Source organism: Halichoerus grypus, chromosome 13, assembly GCF_964656455.1.
Source record: "Halichoerus grypus chromosome 13, mHalGry1.hap1.1, whole genome shotgun sequence".
In the NCBI taxonomy this organism is placed as follows: domain Eukaryota; kingdom Metazoa; phylum Chordata; class Mammalia; order Carnivora; family Phocidae; genus Halichoerus; species Halichoerus grypus.
The window spans coordinates 61,364,895-61,382,393 of NC_135724.1; the positions used below are offsets into that span (position 1 = coordinate 61,364,895).

The following is a 17,499-nucleotide window of genomic DNA, read 5'->3' on the forward strand; positions in this document are numbered from 1 at the left end:
TCCAACCTTTCCAGACTCACCAGTGAAGATAATGGTTTTCATCTTGGGCCAGGCTCTCAGCTTCAACCTCTTATTCCCATCCTACCACATGAAGAAAGAGAGAAAGAAAGAAAGAAAGAAAGAAAAGAAAGAAAGGAAGGAAGGAACGAAGGAAGGAAGGAAGGAACGAAGGAAGGAAGGAAGGAACGAAGGAAGGAAGGAAGGAAAAAAGGAAGGAAGGAAGGAAGGAAGGAAGGAAGGAAGGAAGGAAAGAAAAGAAAAGAAAAAAAAGAAAAAAGAAGAAAATCCAAAATATTGAAATCAGCTTTACAACCAGGAAGAGGCACCAGGGCGAGGCTCTTCCTACCATACTTGTTTTTGCTGTCCTGCTTCCAGTCCTCCTTCAATCTGCCCTCCATGCATTGCCACCATCACAGGGACGTGTGGTTCTCAGTGTCACTGACCCAAGGCTGAGACCAGCCCCTTTGTGGGGAGACCCCACTCTCAGACATGGCATCCAGACTGCTTTGCACGCTGGCTCTTATCCAATGAGTCCTTCTCTCATACTGAATCCCTTTACACATTCTATTCTGTCTTGTTGAAATGGTTTCTCCTTCTTCCTCTCATGATAATTTTTTCTAGACCCTGTTGCAGGGTTTCCTGAAGCCATCCTTTTACCTCTGTCCCTAACATGTGGCAGCCCAGAGAGCAACACAACCCCTTTAGCTGAAGCAGTGAGGAAGTTGTGCCTTCCTATCAGGTATGCCTACTCGGAATCCCAGGATTTCAGTGTTCAAGGTCAGATGGTGTCTTCTTTATCCAGGGGTCTATAATAAAACTGCCTTGATGGGCTTTGTTAAACTGAGACTGAACTAAGAAAGCCAAGACCCTTGTTATTCATGAATAGTTGAATGAATGAATGAATGAGTCCATGAATTCATGATTAAAGCAGACTCGCTTCAAATCCTCTGAAAGTTTTCTGAGAAATATGTACCTTTAATTCAGAATTGAGAATGCCTTTTGCTGTCACTAATGAGAACATTTCCTAATCATCAGAGGAAACATTAATTTATATATTCTCTACATGTGTGTATATATGTATATATTACATATGGTGTATATATATATTATAAATATGTGTGTGTAGCTCTTCTTTTGGAAAACAGAAAACCACTATTTTCAGATTACTTTTAAACTTTCTTATTCTTAACACTTAAAAAATTATTCTTCAAATTAAAGTTTAGTAACCACCAAATATATTCAAAATGAAGATCCTCATTAAACAAAATTTACTAGACTGGTGACCATTGTTCATACTTAGAGCGGCAAAATGCCATTCAATGACAGTAATTCTTTTAGATCTAACTTTTTGGAACTGAGGTTTCCATTTTTATGTTTCAATGAAGAGTTTTGAAGATTTTAACTGGCCAGTGATTTTGTTAGAATACTGTAGAGTATTAAAATCTATTGCAACGGATACTAATTCATCAAATGTTTCTATGGACTATTTTCACATATACCTCAAGAATTCTACAATAATGATTATTTTTGTTGTTGTTGTTCCTTACAACTGACTTTCTCAGTTTCTATATGTTCCATAGTCATTCAGAAATAATTGCAAATTATGTGCCTTTTATCAAAGGATGACTGGTAAAACCAAGAAAGGTACTGAACTGAGTTATTTTGTGTGTATGTTTGCTCTAAGGTAAAACTATGCCTCAAATTCTCAAATATTTTAGTCAACCCCACATATCACCCACCAGAAAACACATATTAACTCCAAAGCCACTTACAAAGCATAAAACAAGCATGAAATAATCCTGTTTAGAGAGATGAACCTGTTTGGTTCTTCCACCTTTCTGCTGGAGGGTTTTAAGTCTTAACTATTTACTTCCTATTTCTAACTCCAATTAATTGAGTATATGACAGGTGATTTCTAGCAGAATAAACATTGTAATACAGCAAGGATGTTGGAGAAAAAACAGTGTGGTTATTCTCGGAGTTCCATCAACTGGAGTTAGCCCTCAGCACATGGGAAGCAAGAGAAAAGTGCCACCATCTCAAGGATGGTGATAAAAGCTGTCTTGATTGATAAAAAGGGTCATCTCTCTTCCTTCTCAAAAAAGTAGCTGTAGAAAAACTTAAAATAATAATTAAAATCATCTCAGAAACCTTGAGCTAAGGTTGGGTCTAGAAAATTCTGTGCACTCTTACATGTATATAGAGCCTATATATAGGCTTTCTGATCTCCTTTCCAAGATAAATAGATCAGTGGTTATCAGCATCAATTAATTAAATTAGGAGTTATATATTCAATAGGATCGATTGCCTTCCAATGAAGTAGAATCTTTCAAAATCTGAGAGGCAATGAAACAATTTTTGATGGCTCTACACAAATATCTAAATGGTTTTAATATGAACTTAGTATAGTTCTCCTGCTTTATGATTTTCCTGCATAAATGTCACTAGGAATTTTTTTTAAGGTTCTAGGACACTTTCCTGAAATTTTGCATTTAGAATAAATAAGAGGTTTCATTTTTTGACATAGAGCACCTTTTATAATCATTTTCATCAAACAAATGTTATAGCTAAAGTCTAAGTCACTTAAAAATACTCATGTAGAAGGTGTGTTATAAACAGCCATAAAAAGTTTTAGGACTATTCAAAGTTTCAGGTGTAACCTTGATAGTTAGAAGATGGTCAATGGAAATTGTATGAGGTCTCAGAAATAGACCAGCAAAAAATCATTTTTCAGGGGGTAGATGGAGGTGGTGTTGACTCTTGAAGTTTATTTTCCAAACACCAGCAGAAACTCAGGAAGCCACTTTAGAAAAGGAGGACAAAGAAATGCAGTGTCACAGCCTAGAGGAGATGACCCCCAGAAAGTCTTGAGTTAGGAATAAAGTGGGGTGCCCAGATTTTGTTGCCACTCCTGACTCTTACTAGCACGTGACCCTGGCAAAGTCACTTTCACAGTCACGAGAGAGCTGAATTCCTTGTTGCTGCAAAATTCTATTACCCCATGACTCTGCAGCTGGGTGCAGACAAGAGACTGAGGCCATGCCATCCTGGGCCAGAACTCCCCTGGGCTGATGTGAACCTGCAAGAAGAAAGGGAGACACGTTCTTGTTTGATGCTGGAGGAGTGGATGGCTATCGGGATGAAGATCCTGGCTTTGGGACAGCTGAGTCTCCACGCCTTCACTTGCGGGGATCTGACCTGGGAGCCCTGCAGTCTGTGCTTCTGCCTCCTGGCCCATAAGATGGGGCCACTAGCGCCTTCACATTCGGGTTGTGATGGCGAAATAACACATCTCAGGAAGAACCTGGATCAGAGTGCTTGGCCTTGGAACAATTTGCCAGCTCAAAGGAGCTTCTCGGCTTTGCCATTCAGGCCACCTACTCTGACCCGCGTTTGCTGATGTCCCATCAGTTCATCTCTGTTTCCTGGACATGCCACAGGGCCCTCGCCCTCTATGGTAAGATGGCCATGCCAGTTACCCCTTGGCTTTATAGATGGAGAAAACAGGGGTAAGGTGATGTTGACCTGGGTTGCAGAAGGTTCCATACAGGGGACAGATGTGGTCATGTTTTAGGGAGTTAGTTGAAGTGTATAAGGACTCTGCAGGAAGCTGTCCTCAAAGTGTAGGGGTGTAGCTTCAGGGACAAGGAGGGGGAGAGTGGAGAGAGCTGTTTGTCTGGATGCAGTTTAGGCACGAGGAAGGAAGGAGGGGGAGGAAGGAGGCTCGAGCTGCCCTCCTTCCTCCAAATCCCTCCCTTCTTCAGTCCGCACTGTCCCTAGCGGTGTCTATCACCTTCCTGTTTACAAAGCCTCTATGGCTCCCCACTGCCCACGGATGAAGAACAAGCCCCTCACCGTGGCAGGATCCAGCCTCTGCAGGCCTTTCTAGCCATCCTCTGTTACTCAGCCCTTTGGAGCATCATCTCTTGGACCCGGTTGTTCACCACTTCCGGATCGTAGACTTTCTCTGAGCTTTGCCCATGCCTGCGTCCTCTCCCGGCAGGCCTTCTTACCAGGTAAGATACTACTCATGGTGCAGAATGCAGCGCACAGCTCACCTTGCCCCGTCTCCCGGCTCCCCCCACCACCTCCGTTTGTGCTGGATTTGTTCTTCCATACCTGGTTCACAGGAGTTGTTGCGTTCATAGGAGCTGTGGTGAGAGTGGGGGTGGCTTTCTCCTCATCTGACCATGGGGTCTTTAAGGACAGGACCATGATCTTATCCTCTTGTGCGTCTTCCACACAGAGCCCAAGCTCGAGAAAGTTGGTGGAAGGAGAGAATGGAAGCCGGGCACTGGAGGCCAGGCCTCGACTGAGCAGGTGGATGACGGGATGCCGCCTTCCCCTTGCGGAACAGGCGTGTGTGTGGTGGAGGAGGGGTCGGGGGGGAGGGGAGCAGGGAGGAAAGTGGGGGCGTGGGTTAGCTAGGATGGAATCCTGGCTGCTGCAGGCACCACTAGACCCTAACGCAGAGACAGACCTGGGGTAGGGTTACTTGTGGGCAGAAAAGAAGAGGATGAAGCACTTGTAAAGGCTGTTACTGTGGAACATGGCTTAGGTCTCTGAGGACCCTATAGATGAAAGCTGCCCTGAGGGTGTGTCTTAGTCAGTTCCGGCTGCTCTAATAGACTGCCGTGGACTGGGCGACTTATAAACACCAGACACTTATTTCTCACAGTCCTGGAGGCTGGAAGTCCTAGATCAGGGTGCCAGCCATCTTTGGGTTCTTTTTTTTTTTTTTTTAAGATTTTTATTTATTTGACAGAGAGAGACACAGCGAGAGAGGGAACACAAGCAGGGGGAGTGGGAGAGGGAGAAACAGGCTTCCTGCAGGGCAGGGAGCCCGATGCGGGGCTCGATTCCAGTGCCCTGGGACCATGACCCGAGCCAAAGGCAGATGCGTAATGACTGAGCACCCCAGGCGCCCCCGTCTTTGGGTTCTGATGAGGACCTTCTTCCGGGTTGCAGATGCTGACTTCTCCTTGTGTCCTCACATGCTGGAGAGCAGAGATAAGAAGCTAGCTGCCCTGTGACTCTTCTAAGGGCACTAATCCCATCATGAGGGCTCCACCCTCAGACCTCATCTTACCCTAGTCATGTCCCCAAATCCATCACATCGAGGAGTAGGGTTTGGGCGTATGAATTTTGGGGAGGGCGGGGGACACAGTCAGTCCCTAACGGGAGTCCAGGAATGACAGCACAAACATTTCTCTTTGAGATGAAACTTCACTCTAGCCAGCTATGCCATTAGATGATGATCCTGGGCATTTGCTATCCAACTTTTACTGTAGAAGCAGACTTCCACAGAAAACATCAAAATCAGTCTCTCCAAAGTGCCTAATTTCAATTTTAATTGTACATGAGTCTCCCAGGAGGCTTTCTTGTTTTATTGTAGTTTACTGAAGTGGGTTTCAAGCAGTATACATATCACCAATCTGCTAGAAGCAATGGTTAATAACCTTTACTCTTTCATTTTCTTGCACATGAGATTGCAATGGCTCTCAGCCTCTAGTCCCTGTGGGCTTGAACTGCTTGTTCCGGTTGGAAACCACCAAAGTCAGGATTATTTGCAAAATGATAACTTTTTTTTTGGGTGGGTGGGAGGAACCAAAAGATTAAAGTTCTAGAACATTTAAATAGCTTCCCCCTCTTTGTCAGAACATATGACAGCATGTTGTGGGCTGTTATTATGTTTGAGGACATGCCAGCAAGGCCATCCCTTTGCTGAGAGGGCTGCCCGAGAACAAGGCCCGTGGAGGACACAGCTGGGTGTTTTCACCCTGCGTCTGATGCATTCATCAGCCCAGACCCGAGGCTTGTCCGGACCTTGGAGGGTTGCCATAAAACACTTTTTACTGTTATTTTGAAACATCAGCTGGCACTTGGGCGCCTGACATGCCATTTTCTCTTTGTCAGAGAGAGACTGTTCCCCTGGGGATGGATTGCACATGCCAGAACCCCTGCCCCAGCTTACTGGGCTGAAAGACTTAGGAAATAGGAAATGAGAGAGGAGGGAAGAGAAAGACAGCAATGGATCCCGAGTTCAGTTGCGTACACCTCTTGTTTCCTCTGTCATAATAAAGCCAGGCTCACTCCCTGCCATTTGCGATCCCAGTATGAAAGGAAAAGAAGAGCAGGTCCTGTCCCTTCCCTGACTCACATGGCACCTTGCTATGACTCTGGCCCCATCAGTCAAATGGTGGTTGCCGTTGAACTCTGACCATTGCCTCTTTGCGGCCAGGCATTTTGTGGGTCTGTGTGGCATTCCTACCTCACCCTGGTTCTCATCACACCAGACTGCCGTCCCTCTGGTACCATGCCTGTGCTTCCCACCTGGAATGCCCTGGCTGACACTCCCTTTGTTGGAATCTGAACATCTGTAAAGTTCAGATCCAATGTCACCTCACTATGGATTTTTCCCCCAAATGCCATAAAAATTCATTTCTCCCTCTTCTGTGTTTCTGGACCACTTCCCGCGTACCACTTCTCTTCACAGGAGATCCATGCTAACTTGTTTGTCTTCCCATCCTCAGCCCCTCTTGGGAGGACCCCATAGCCTAACTTTGTTCCCATCTTTAGCACCAAGCACCCTGCCTGGGGTGAGTCATCATTAAAGGTTAGCCGTTCCTCCTTACTCCAGAATGGTCTATTTTCTTAACTAGCTAATTGTGAGCAGAATTGATTTTGTACTCTGGTTATTGATACAAATGGCAATGGGCTTATAATTACCCGTGAAATGTATGAGTTGAATCTGACATTTTCTGCACTTGCTTTCCACTTCTCCCAAGCTAAGAATTTCAAGACAGGCTTGATACAAGGGTTTGTTCTGGGCAGGCCGTCTCAAATGTTGCACAGCAAGATGTTGGGTCTTGGTGGGCCTCCTGGGCCACCGTGCAGACAAGCCCCCTATGCCCCTTCCCACTCACTAATTATAACTAAAAGCTCTGGGCAACCCACAAAAACAACTATTAAGCAGTTTGAAAAGTAAACAGAAGCGGGTAGATAGTGGAGAAGAGACAAACTTGGAAAAATAATGCCACACAAGAGGGGGTCCCCATCATGGAATGCAGAAAGCTTTAATAGAAACTCCATCTTTATTGTCAGAGGAACTAGGAAAAGGGGCCCTGTAGACGAAAAAGGGTGCAGATCATCCCAGAGGGAGAAACCAAGACAGAAGCTCCCCTAATTCTGTGTATACAGCCACACACTTTTCAGCCTAACCCCCGAGCCACCGGTGCCAAGGACAGACCCAAAACAGCCTAATGGGTGGATTCGTTTCCCAGGGCTGCTGTAAAAATCACCACAAACCTGGTGACCTAAACCAACAGAAATGTGTGTTCTGTCACAGTTCTGGAGGCCAGTAGTCTGAGATAAGTTTTACTTTTTGTTAATTAGATTTCATCAAAATTAATTTTTTTCCCAAAGATACCATAAGAATGTGAAAGAGCAAGCTTCAGACCGGGAGGATTTATTTTTTTTTTATTTTTTTATTTTTTTAAAGATTATTTATTTATTTATTTGAGAGAGAGAATGAGACAGAGAGAGAGAGCACGAGCAGGGGGAGGGTCAGAGGGAGAAGCAGACTCCCCGCTGAGCAGGGAGCCCGATGCGGGACTTGATCCCGGGACTCCAGGATCATGACCTGAGCTGAAGGCAGTCGCTTAACCAACTGAGCCACCCAGGCGCCCCTAGACCGGGAGGATTTATATAGAGAATACAGTAGGGGGCACCTGGGTGGCTCAGTCGGTTAAGCATCTGCCTTCGGCTCCGGTCATGATCCCAGGGTCCTGGGATGGAGCCCTGCCTTGGGCTCCCTGCTCAGTGGGGAGTCTGCTTGTCCCTCTCCCTCTGCCCCATCCCCCAACTTGTGCTCTCTCTCTCAAATAAATAAATAAATACAATCTTTAAAAAAAAGAGTACATTAAGAACTTGTGTACAGCTCAATTACAAACAACCCATCGAAAAAGTGGGCAAAAGATTTGGACACTTACAAAAGATACACAGATGTCTAGTAAGCACAGGAAGCTGTGCTCAATGTAATTTGTATCAGGGAAAGAAAAATGAAATGTACGACAAAATACCACTATGCACTCATTGGATTGGCAACATTTAAAAATATGGAGCCTGCCAAGTGTTGGTGAGGATGTGGAGCCACTGGAACTTTCATACACTGCTGGTGACAATGTAAAATGGTTCAGCCACTTTGGAAAACATATTGACAGTTTCTTTTAAGTTAAACATATGCCCACTTTATAACCCAGCCCTGCCTTTCCACTTGTAAGTCTTTACTCAAGAGAAACAAAAACATAGATTCCATAAGTGAATGTTCACAGCAGCTTTATTTGAAATAAACCAAAGAGGAAACAACCCAAATATTCATCGTAAGGGTAGATGAAAATTATTTTCTCCTTTTGATAAAGGACAAAGAGACCATTTTCCCTTTCTGTTCTTTTTAGAGTGTTTTCTTGGAGGGGTAGTGAATCTGAGTCCTTGCTCTGTTTGGAATAGAGGTACATGTCTCTAGAGAGTGAGCCCGGTCTCCAGTGCTGCAAGTAAAGGTATTTCTCTGGCCTGGCCAAGCAGACGGCGCTCAGGAATTAGCTCAAACCTCCCTCACAAGAAATGTGGCAACAGGCAGTGGTTTAGTCTCTGGAAGATAAGAGAAATGATTGTTTTTCTTTGCTGCATAAAATGTGTCAGATTTTCCCCAAACTTTGCAGTCACTTTTGGGCTGCCTTACATGCATATAAACTTATTAATACTTACTCAATAATAGTGTGTTCTCTATTCTTCTGTTGGTATGGAGGGGTCTTTTTGGGGAGGTCCGATTGCTTTATATCCCCAACACCACTCACAGCTGAAATGGGTTCACAAATTGTTGTCTATTCATACGATTGAACACTGCTCAGCAATAGAAAAGAATGAATTATTGATTCATGCAACTACATGAATGAATTTCAAAACAATTATGCTGGAATCCCAAAGTGAGCCAGGTCTCTCCTCCCTGTCCTCTGGGTTTTGATTTTGGCCTCAATGTCTTGGTGTGTCCCAGTGCAGAGCTCTTGGACCAGGAAGAACCATACATTTCCCTCAGTTCTTTATCTTATCTTAGGACTATTTTTCACAGCCAAAGTAGAATTCATAATTGGGGGAGAGGAGAGGGACCTCAGTTTCATCATTTTAAACACATCAATAAAAACACGCAGGGCTCTCACTCAACCAAGTGCCAGCAATTCTGGGAGCAGTTCCAATATCTGGATTTGCAAACAGGTGCTGGCCACAGATCTGCCTCCCATCACCTGGGGGACTTTCTTAAAAATAACTTCTGGGGGTGCCTGGATGGCTCAGTTGGTTAAGCAACTGCCTTCGGCTCAGGTCATGATCTCAGGGTCCTGGGATCAAGCCCGGCATCGGGATCCCTGCTCAGCGGGGAGCCTGCTTCTCCCTCTCCATCTACCTGCTACTCTGCCTGCTTGTGCTCTCTCTCTCTGTCAAATAGACAAATAAAAACATCTTTAAAAAAAAAAAAACTTCTGACCTCCTCTGGGAATTGTGATCTGAGGTGGCAGTGGGAATCTACATTTTTTTGAAGGCTCTTACGTTATTCTAATATGCAGCAAAGTAGGGTACCATGGCTCTGAGGGCTGTGTGGGTAACTTCATTGACCGGAAAACCCCATCTTTTTCTGCTTCTTCCCCCTTGGCCTTCATTAGCTGGCTGACACCTGAGAAGCCACCCAAAGGAGCTTGCAGCAGCCTGCAGCACAAGTGCCAAAGGCCACTGGCATGCCCCTCCCCTTATCCTTGCACTTAGTTTTTATTTCTTTTCATTAAGTCTTTGAAGCCCATCAAAATGCAAAATCACTTAGGCAGATGTAGTGAATTCGAGATGGCCAAAAATCCTTTGCCATTCCTCCCATTGAGAGGTGAGGTCTATGTCCTCACTGTCTTGGATTTTGACCAAAGAAAACATGGCAGAAACTACGCTGTGCCAGTTTCTGGGACGAGGCCTTAAGAAATTGGCAGCTTTCACTTCTTGCCTTTCAAACACTTGCTTTTGGAATCAGCTGCCATGCTGTGAGGAAGCCCAAGAAGCCCTGAGGAGAGGCCCAGGAGCAGAGGAGCCAAGGCTGGGCTCCCAGCCCATAGCAAGCACAGGAAGTGATCCTCTAGCTCTGTGGACTCACTCCAGCCAGTGCCTCACAGATTAGAGCAAGCTGTCCCTGCCAGGCCCAGCCAGAGGGCAGATTCATGAGTGTAATAAAGGGTTGCTGATTGCTGTTGTTCTGGGGTTGTTTGTTATGCAGAAATCAGTACCTGGAAGGAGAAGCACTCAAAGTGGTTGTTGAGTACAACCTCTGTGCTGCTAAGCACCTGTGTGACCGCGGACCAGTGGCTGATCTTTACAGACCTCAATTTTCTGCATTGTAAATTGGACTAAACAATCAAGATGCTTAAGATTTGCAAAGCTTGTGAGAGTTTATGATTTTTATTTTTGTCTGAATGAAGGGTTGCTGAGTAGGTTTGAATAGGATGTGGAGAGAAGGACAAGGCTTTCGTTCTTTTGGGGAAATCTTCCCCGACACTCCATCCCACTGCCTTTGGGACAAGTGTGGGTCCTGGCTCTTACCCAGCATGCACCTTACTAGAGAATTTACTACAGTTTCATAAGATTGTCTCTGTTTATCTTCCTCTAGAGCAAGGATCATGATTTATTCTACTTCATCTCTCTAAAGCCTAGTACCCAGCTTAGCAGGCAATTAAGCACTTAATAAATATTTGCTGAATGAATAAATGGGTATAGTATAGATGGGTGGATGTTGAGAACAGATAGATGAAGTGCAAATCATTAAATAAGGAAAGAGCTAGAGATTCCAGCACAGTATTTCTCAAGGAGAGCTAGTCAAATGGTGTCTAACAGCTCATCTGGGTTTTTGTTTTGATATTTAATAAACCTTAAAAGAGAGTATGAGATATTGACTCATTTACAGGCAGCATGTGTTAAAAAGAAGTTGGGGCACAGTGTTCTAGCTACTTCACTTCTGTCTGAGGCTGGCCCATAATTGCTACCTCTGCCTGCCACTCAGACACCACAGTTACCTCCAGTAAGAATTTCAGGACATCTGGGAGAAAGCCTGGAGCAGTTCATCCCATTTACCAAACTGCCTTGAACTCTCCCAGGCAGAGACTGTGGGGCTTGGCCTGGAAAAGGTTTACTTCTTTTATTTAGTGTCATTGAGGGTATTGGAGGGGTTGTCCCCCTGGCCTCTAACCACAGGGAACCACATAATAAGGCTTTGGATTCAGGTGCTACTGTTGCCCTAGAAATGACATTGGCTCTGACCATCCCAGAAAGAGCAGCCAGAAAGGCTCTCATTCGGTGTGTTGAGGTCGAGTGCAGTTAATAGTTGGGGGATTTCCTGTCTTGTGAGTAAAAAGGTGTAGCCACGCCAAGTATAATTAAACACTTACCCTCGAATGCTGTTCAGAATTTATCCATAACACCAACATGTGGTTTATGTCCTACTGGGAATTTAACATTATTGCATTAAGAGAGAGGGCAAGTGCTTTTTGTCCCCCTTAAAATTTCTCACTTGCCTTTGAGCTGTACAGTCAGGAAGACCTGACTTTCAGAATAGCTGCCGAGATGCCACTCTGCTCTCCTCTGTTTCTTTTCTTACACATTGAGGGATTCAAGATTTTAAGGCCACAGGGAGTTTGGCAGTTTCTTTCCAATTTGTCCAAGAAGTGTGTCTATTCTTCTCTTACTTGGACTTGTATTTCAGACTTATTAAGGCTTTGGAAACATCCCTTCCCTTCTGATTTTAGAGATGAATACATGTTCTTTCTCTCTCTTTTATTCTAGATTTAAAGCATTTTAGACCATTGGGCTTAAAGTATTTTTCTTGTGTCTGGGTTGAACATTCCCTTCTTCAAATTATGTTCTTCCTTTGCTGAAAATTAACGCCAATCTGTTCATGTTAGTTAAAAATACAAATCCATGTCTGTCCTAAAGGGGGAAAAAAAAGGAACCCAGGTAAGCTAGGGGGACAGAGAAAGAAAAGGATAGTAAATGGGGATGTGTTAGTAAAATGATGAAATCATAGTTGAGACACAGAGATTTAGGATTGAGTGAGACAAAACAAGGAATATGTATCAGTCAGGATTGGTGAGGTTATGCTGTATAACAAACATCTCCCTGATCTCAGGGCTTTCACACTATAAAGGTTAATTTCTCATGCATAGAATTCCCCTGTGGTATGGGTAGGGTAACATTCTAGAGCAATCATCCCCTATGTCACATTTTATCAGACAACATAAGATCAAGGCCTAATTTCAACTGTGCAAGGATGTATGTCTTCCTGTGTGCTCGAAGCAGAGGGGAACTGGGTAACAGTGAACAAAAGTAATGGCTGCTGTGGAAGAGAAAGAGAGGGAGTCTTGAGAAGTGAAGATAGGCTGCAGACCAGAGTGGAGACCCATTCAGGGGCATTTTGGGGTGTGGAGTTGAGACTTCTGGGTATAAGGACTTGGGGGGACCTTTGTGGGAGTCTAATGAATGCCAGCCTCGTTCCCACCCAATTGAGGCATGAGAGTCTTCTGAGGGCAAGCTGAAAGGTCACCTTCATTTCTGACAAGGCTGATTCTGAGGACCGCCTTAGTGTGCCCGTGTACTGAGCCCTTCCAGGAGACAGTATGCCCTGACTCTGGCAACATTGTGTGGAGAAGTGACAGAGCCAACCACTGAGCAGGAGAAGAAGTAGGGCTGCTCCACATGCTCACCCTTCTAGGCCATTCTTTTCCCACAGAGAGGAGCAGGTGTGGAAGTTACACTAATAGAGATCCCTCTAAATGAAGACACATCAGGGGGAAATGAGAAGCATTCCTTCTCCCCAACTGAGACACGAAGAAGAAACTGCCCATTCTTATCAAGGCAGTTCTGCCTAAATGTTGGGATATGCAGGGGCCTTGTTCCATCAAGCATGGGGCCCCTGAGAGAGACAAGGTGAGGGAGACAGAAGCAGATACAGAGAAGAATCCCAACAGAGGAAAAAGTACTCAGGAAAAGAAAAAGACCCAGAGACACTTTTGAGATAGGAAGAGGGAGAATAAAAAGGGACTCGATGAAAAGCAGAGAGCGAGGGAGGGTGAGAGAAACATCAGAGTTTCTAGGGGAATCAGGACAATAGATGCAAATAATCCTGTCCTGGCTGGGTTGGGAAGAATTCGGGGGTGGGGGGGGCGGCTAGAAGGCTGATTGAAGGTGCCTATAGTTTGCCCGCACACCTGGTTTGTCCTCTAAGATTCTTTGCCTTGTAGTGCTCACTCTACCAAGCTCTCAGTATGATGTTGTAGGTGATCCATTGCTCAGAGGATAATGCAGGGCCATCCCAAGATAGGCCTTGTAGGTTACCAGTAAGCCCTTCCTTGCTCCAGGGAGCCCAGCTCTGGGGGTGGGGAGTACGCAGGGGAGGGGGCAGCAGCGGGCTCCCGGGGGTTCTGCCGTCACTTCATCCCTGGGCAACCTGGCTGTGAAGAGCAATTCTTTGCATTTCTCTCCCATCCATTTTAACAACCATCTTTAGAAAGATGCTAAAATTTAGCCTGATTAAAGCAGAATCCATTTACAGCTGCACATTTTTAAGGGTTTTCGTCTGCCTGTTTGTTTGCCAGCCCAAATCACATAGCAAACATTTGCATTGATTTTCCCATTTGATATTTTTCAAGTCAGAATGTTAAAAAACAGGGTGGGGGGGAGGATGAGGAATGGGAATGGCTTTCTCACAGGAGACACTGAGTTAAATTCCAGTTTCCAATGTTTGATATCAGTCAGCGTTATTGTCTCGTCTGTGTATTTCTGTTTGGCTTTTCACAAAAAGCACTTTCTAGGACTTAGACGATACACGGATGTACATCATCTTGGTGAGGTTCCCAAGCTGAGACGTTTACACGATCATATATACACACCCCCGTAGAGTGCTTGCCTCGAAATGCTTACTCACATTTGGCATTTAGAGAATATCTGAAGTAGTTTACTTCCTTTTTGGCCTTGACAGAACCCATAATGCATTTTCCCAAGCACTTTGCCCTTCGTTTTTAAAGTGATCTATTTTCTCAGGGAAATGCAATCCGTATGTTTCTGACTCATTTACACTTAAGTCATCAGACTGCTGTCTGGTAAAGGCTATTGGTGTTCAAGGCGCCCGAGGAGACTGTCACAGAGCCTTATAGAGTATGGGACACACAGTGACTATCCCATCTTGAGTCAGACCAACCCTCCTCCCCTCAGTGTTTCAACCCAGAACCAAACTGACTTGGGCCAACTTAAATGTGTCTTTCCTTTTCCAAAATTTGTGATTGATCTCTCTAACCTTCATAAGGACTTAATAAGAAAAACATGGGTTGATTTCCCACCTCCCACCTCTCCACTTCCCTTTTCCTTAGAAAGTGCTCAGTGTTACAAATAAATTTGGGCAGACAGATGACTTTAAGGAGTTGTGACTGCAGTCTGATTATAAAGGTCCAGCCTGGTCTGGGGTTCAGCTGAAGTTGGGCTTCTGCCATTGACGAGACTTTTCTTCCAGCTGGGGAAGACTCATGTGCATCATAAACAAAGAATAAACAAAACTTGGATTAAATAGAAGCCAACCTTTCACTGGGAACACAGCCAACCCTTACACGTATTTCCCAACCTGCTTTGATAAGTAAAAGGCAAAGCCTAGTAAAGTGCTCTGATATCAGAGATTTATTTAAAACGAACAACTGACTAACTTGGAGGGGTTGATGCCCATCCTTGGGTCTGCACGACTTCCCACATCTGCATCTAAGTGCTGAACAATGAGAAGCCTTCGCTCTCAGAATGATTGCCCAGGGCACAGCCAGATCCTTAATCATCACAGAAAAATTCAATTGTGTTCAGTTCTGTGGCAGGAAAATAAGTGCATGCATATGTTTTAGAAACATCTTCCACATGGAGGATGGAAACAACTAGAATTTTCTGGTTAAAACAAACTTAACCTCCCAAATTCAAGTAACCATTACATACCACTGCCTCCAATATTAAAATAAAAATGGTGATAAAAGTCACCATTTATTGATTGCTTGTTATTAGCTAGGAACTCTATGTGCAATATTTTTTCAGCCTCAGGGTCTAATCCCTTTCAAGAGTTGACTTCACCTCCATTGTATCGATGAGGGAATTGAAGCTCAGTTGGCACCAGGTGGTGCCAACTAGTGATGATCCAGAGCTCAAGCTCTTTCCCTGAGACCACGCTATTTCTCCCAAGATGTTTTTATAGAGACTTGAGTTTCTTCATTCTGTTTGAATGGACATTCTGCTTCTGTTGGAAAAGTTTTCTTCCAAGGTAGCCATATTTCAGCCTTCCTCCCCAGGATAACCTAGGATTAAACCAGGTACCATCCCAAGAATCAAGGCTGGACTCTTTTTTTTGGTAGATGCAAGGAGAAATCATGGAACAGTAGCTACCACATTTGGAGGAGTTTGGAATTTCCCTAATACTTTCTTGAAAAATGATTTTGGAGAGGCAAGAGTAGGGTCAGGAAGCAGCGTTGCCTAACTCTTGGGGCTGGAGGTGTGAAGGATGACATACATACCTGGCCACTAGAGGACGCCACTGGGTTTTACAGGCAGCCTCCAGCCTAATGTTCTTTTGTCCATCCATGGAAGGGAAATAACCATGCCCATTTCCCTGGGCTGCCCTAGGGGGTAAATGAGAGAGCATCTGTCTGCTCATCACCATGGGCCCCGTATTGGGTAAATCAGAATCTGAAAGCAGTTTATGTTTGACCAAGGAAATGTTTTCCTCATCATGAAATGGCCACTTTGGTTTTCCATTATGGCAATCAAAACTCGAATCAAGGCTGGTCTGTGGACAGGCTTCTGCACAAGATCCTTTTTTTCCTCCTTTTGTTTTTCTGAGCTTGATTGATATCAGTGATAGAATTATACTGGATTGAAACACATCGCACTGCACATGGCCTGAAACCGGTCTGCAAAATCAAGCTGACCATACATCTAGATGATGGTTCTTAGCCTTCCTGACACTGGTCATTCCAGAAACTCTGGAGAGAAGTCTTGTCCATCCTGCTTCAAGGCCTGTTAGAGAAACAGATGTTCACATCCATAAGCTCCAAAATGCAGACTAAAAGAAACTCTTTCTGAGCATTTTTCAGACCCCTAAAATGTGTGTGCATTTTGAAAGAAGGCAAAGAGCTGGTTCTAAGCTTGGCTAAACTGAGGGAAACCATTAGGGTTACTTATCAGCCTAATTATTTATCAGTAGTAAAAAACATCAAAGAAAAATTCATGGCCAGTATAAAGTGCCTGGAGACGGCTAGGTAAATTCTGATTTTTGTATTCACATTTTGAAGCCTCTCTTCCTCAACACAACACAATGCCCAAGAACTCTGCACATTCTGTTTCCCGTGTATGAGTGGCAGGTTCTGTTGGCTGCTTACAGTTGGATGCAGGCAACAGGGAGGGAAAGTTGAAATATCAGTTGGATTTTTGACATTCTGTTCTAACTGGGAGAGGCTGAGTCAGCTGTAGTGTGTGTGTGTGTGTGTGTGTGTGTGTGTGTGTATGAGAGAGAGAATGAGCGAGACAGAGTGAGACAGAGAGAGACAGAGAGAGACAGAGAGAAGAGACTGATTCTGCCATCCCGAAACATCCCTGCACATACATGCTTGAGCACATGTCTCAGAGCCCATTTGTGGCTTCCACTGCCCTACAGTTTTTCAGATGAGACCCAGATGACAAAAGCAAGCATGGTTTGAATCCTCATAAAAAGCAATATGACTGACTCACTTGAATGAAGAAATGAAATGGGAGTTAACATTCCCAGAACCTCTGACCTTGCTTGATCAGCGGGAAAGTCCCCACTCAGCCCTGACTTTACAATATAAATTTGTTGGTGCTCATTTAACAGGGCTCCGTGCACTACTTTGATCTTCTTACAATTTAAAGAGTAACTTTAAATTAGAAAAGATGACTTCTGATGACAGGAATAAAATTGATCTCCTTCCACCATGCTGGGCTTTGCCTCCCTTCTTGCATTCCTGAGCACGGAGCTGCCCAACTGGGTATTCGAGAGCTGACAATTCGGGGGGTGTGGGGGGGAAGCCATGTGTGGAAAACAAGGTCTGGGCAATAGGAGGCAGATGGCAAAGCTTCCCGGTTATTTTTATTTTAGTTTTGAGCAAGCGCACGGGAGATGCATGGGCTTGTTCCTTCCAGCCTTATGTCCAGAGGTACAGCACGTGCCATATTGCGCCACCACGTGCTGGGGTGAGAGAGTCCACTTGAGAGATGAAGGGAAGCATGCAGGGAGGTGGGGAGGAGGTTAAAACACACCAACTTCTAAGGCTCCTTTAAATTGTATCATCTTGAGCAAAGAAAAGCCTGAATTATGTAAAAGCTGGCCAGGTGCCCACATCTGGCAATGGTCAGAGTGTTTTGTAAGCAGGCGGTTTCCACACA

General features: G+C 44.5%; 1 long non-coding RNA gene across 1 annotated transcript; it reads right to left on the reverse strand.

The window, feature by feature from the left end:
* Positions 1-8,320: 8,320 nt before the first annotated feature.
* On the reverse strand, positions 8,321-8,975 carry LOC144379790 (uncharacterized). Its single transcript, XR_013443170.1, has 2 exons — positions 8,767-8,975; positions 8,321-8,649 (listed from the first exon to the last, which is right to left on the reverse strand). It is a non-coding gene; the product is annotated as an uncharacterized LOC144379790 (long non-coding RNA).
* Positions 8,976-17,499: the final 8,524 nt, after the last annotated feature.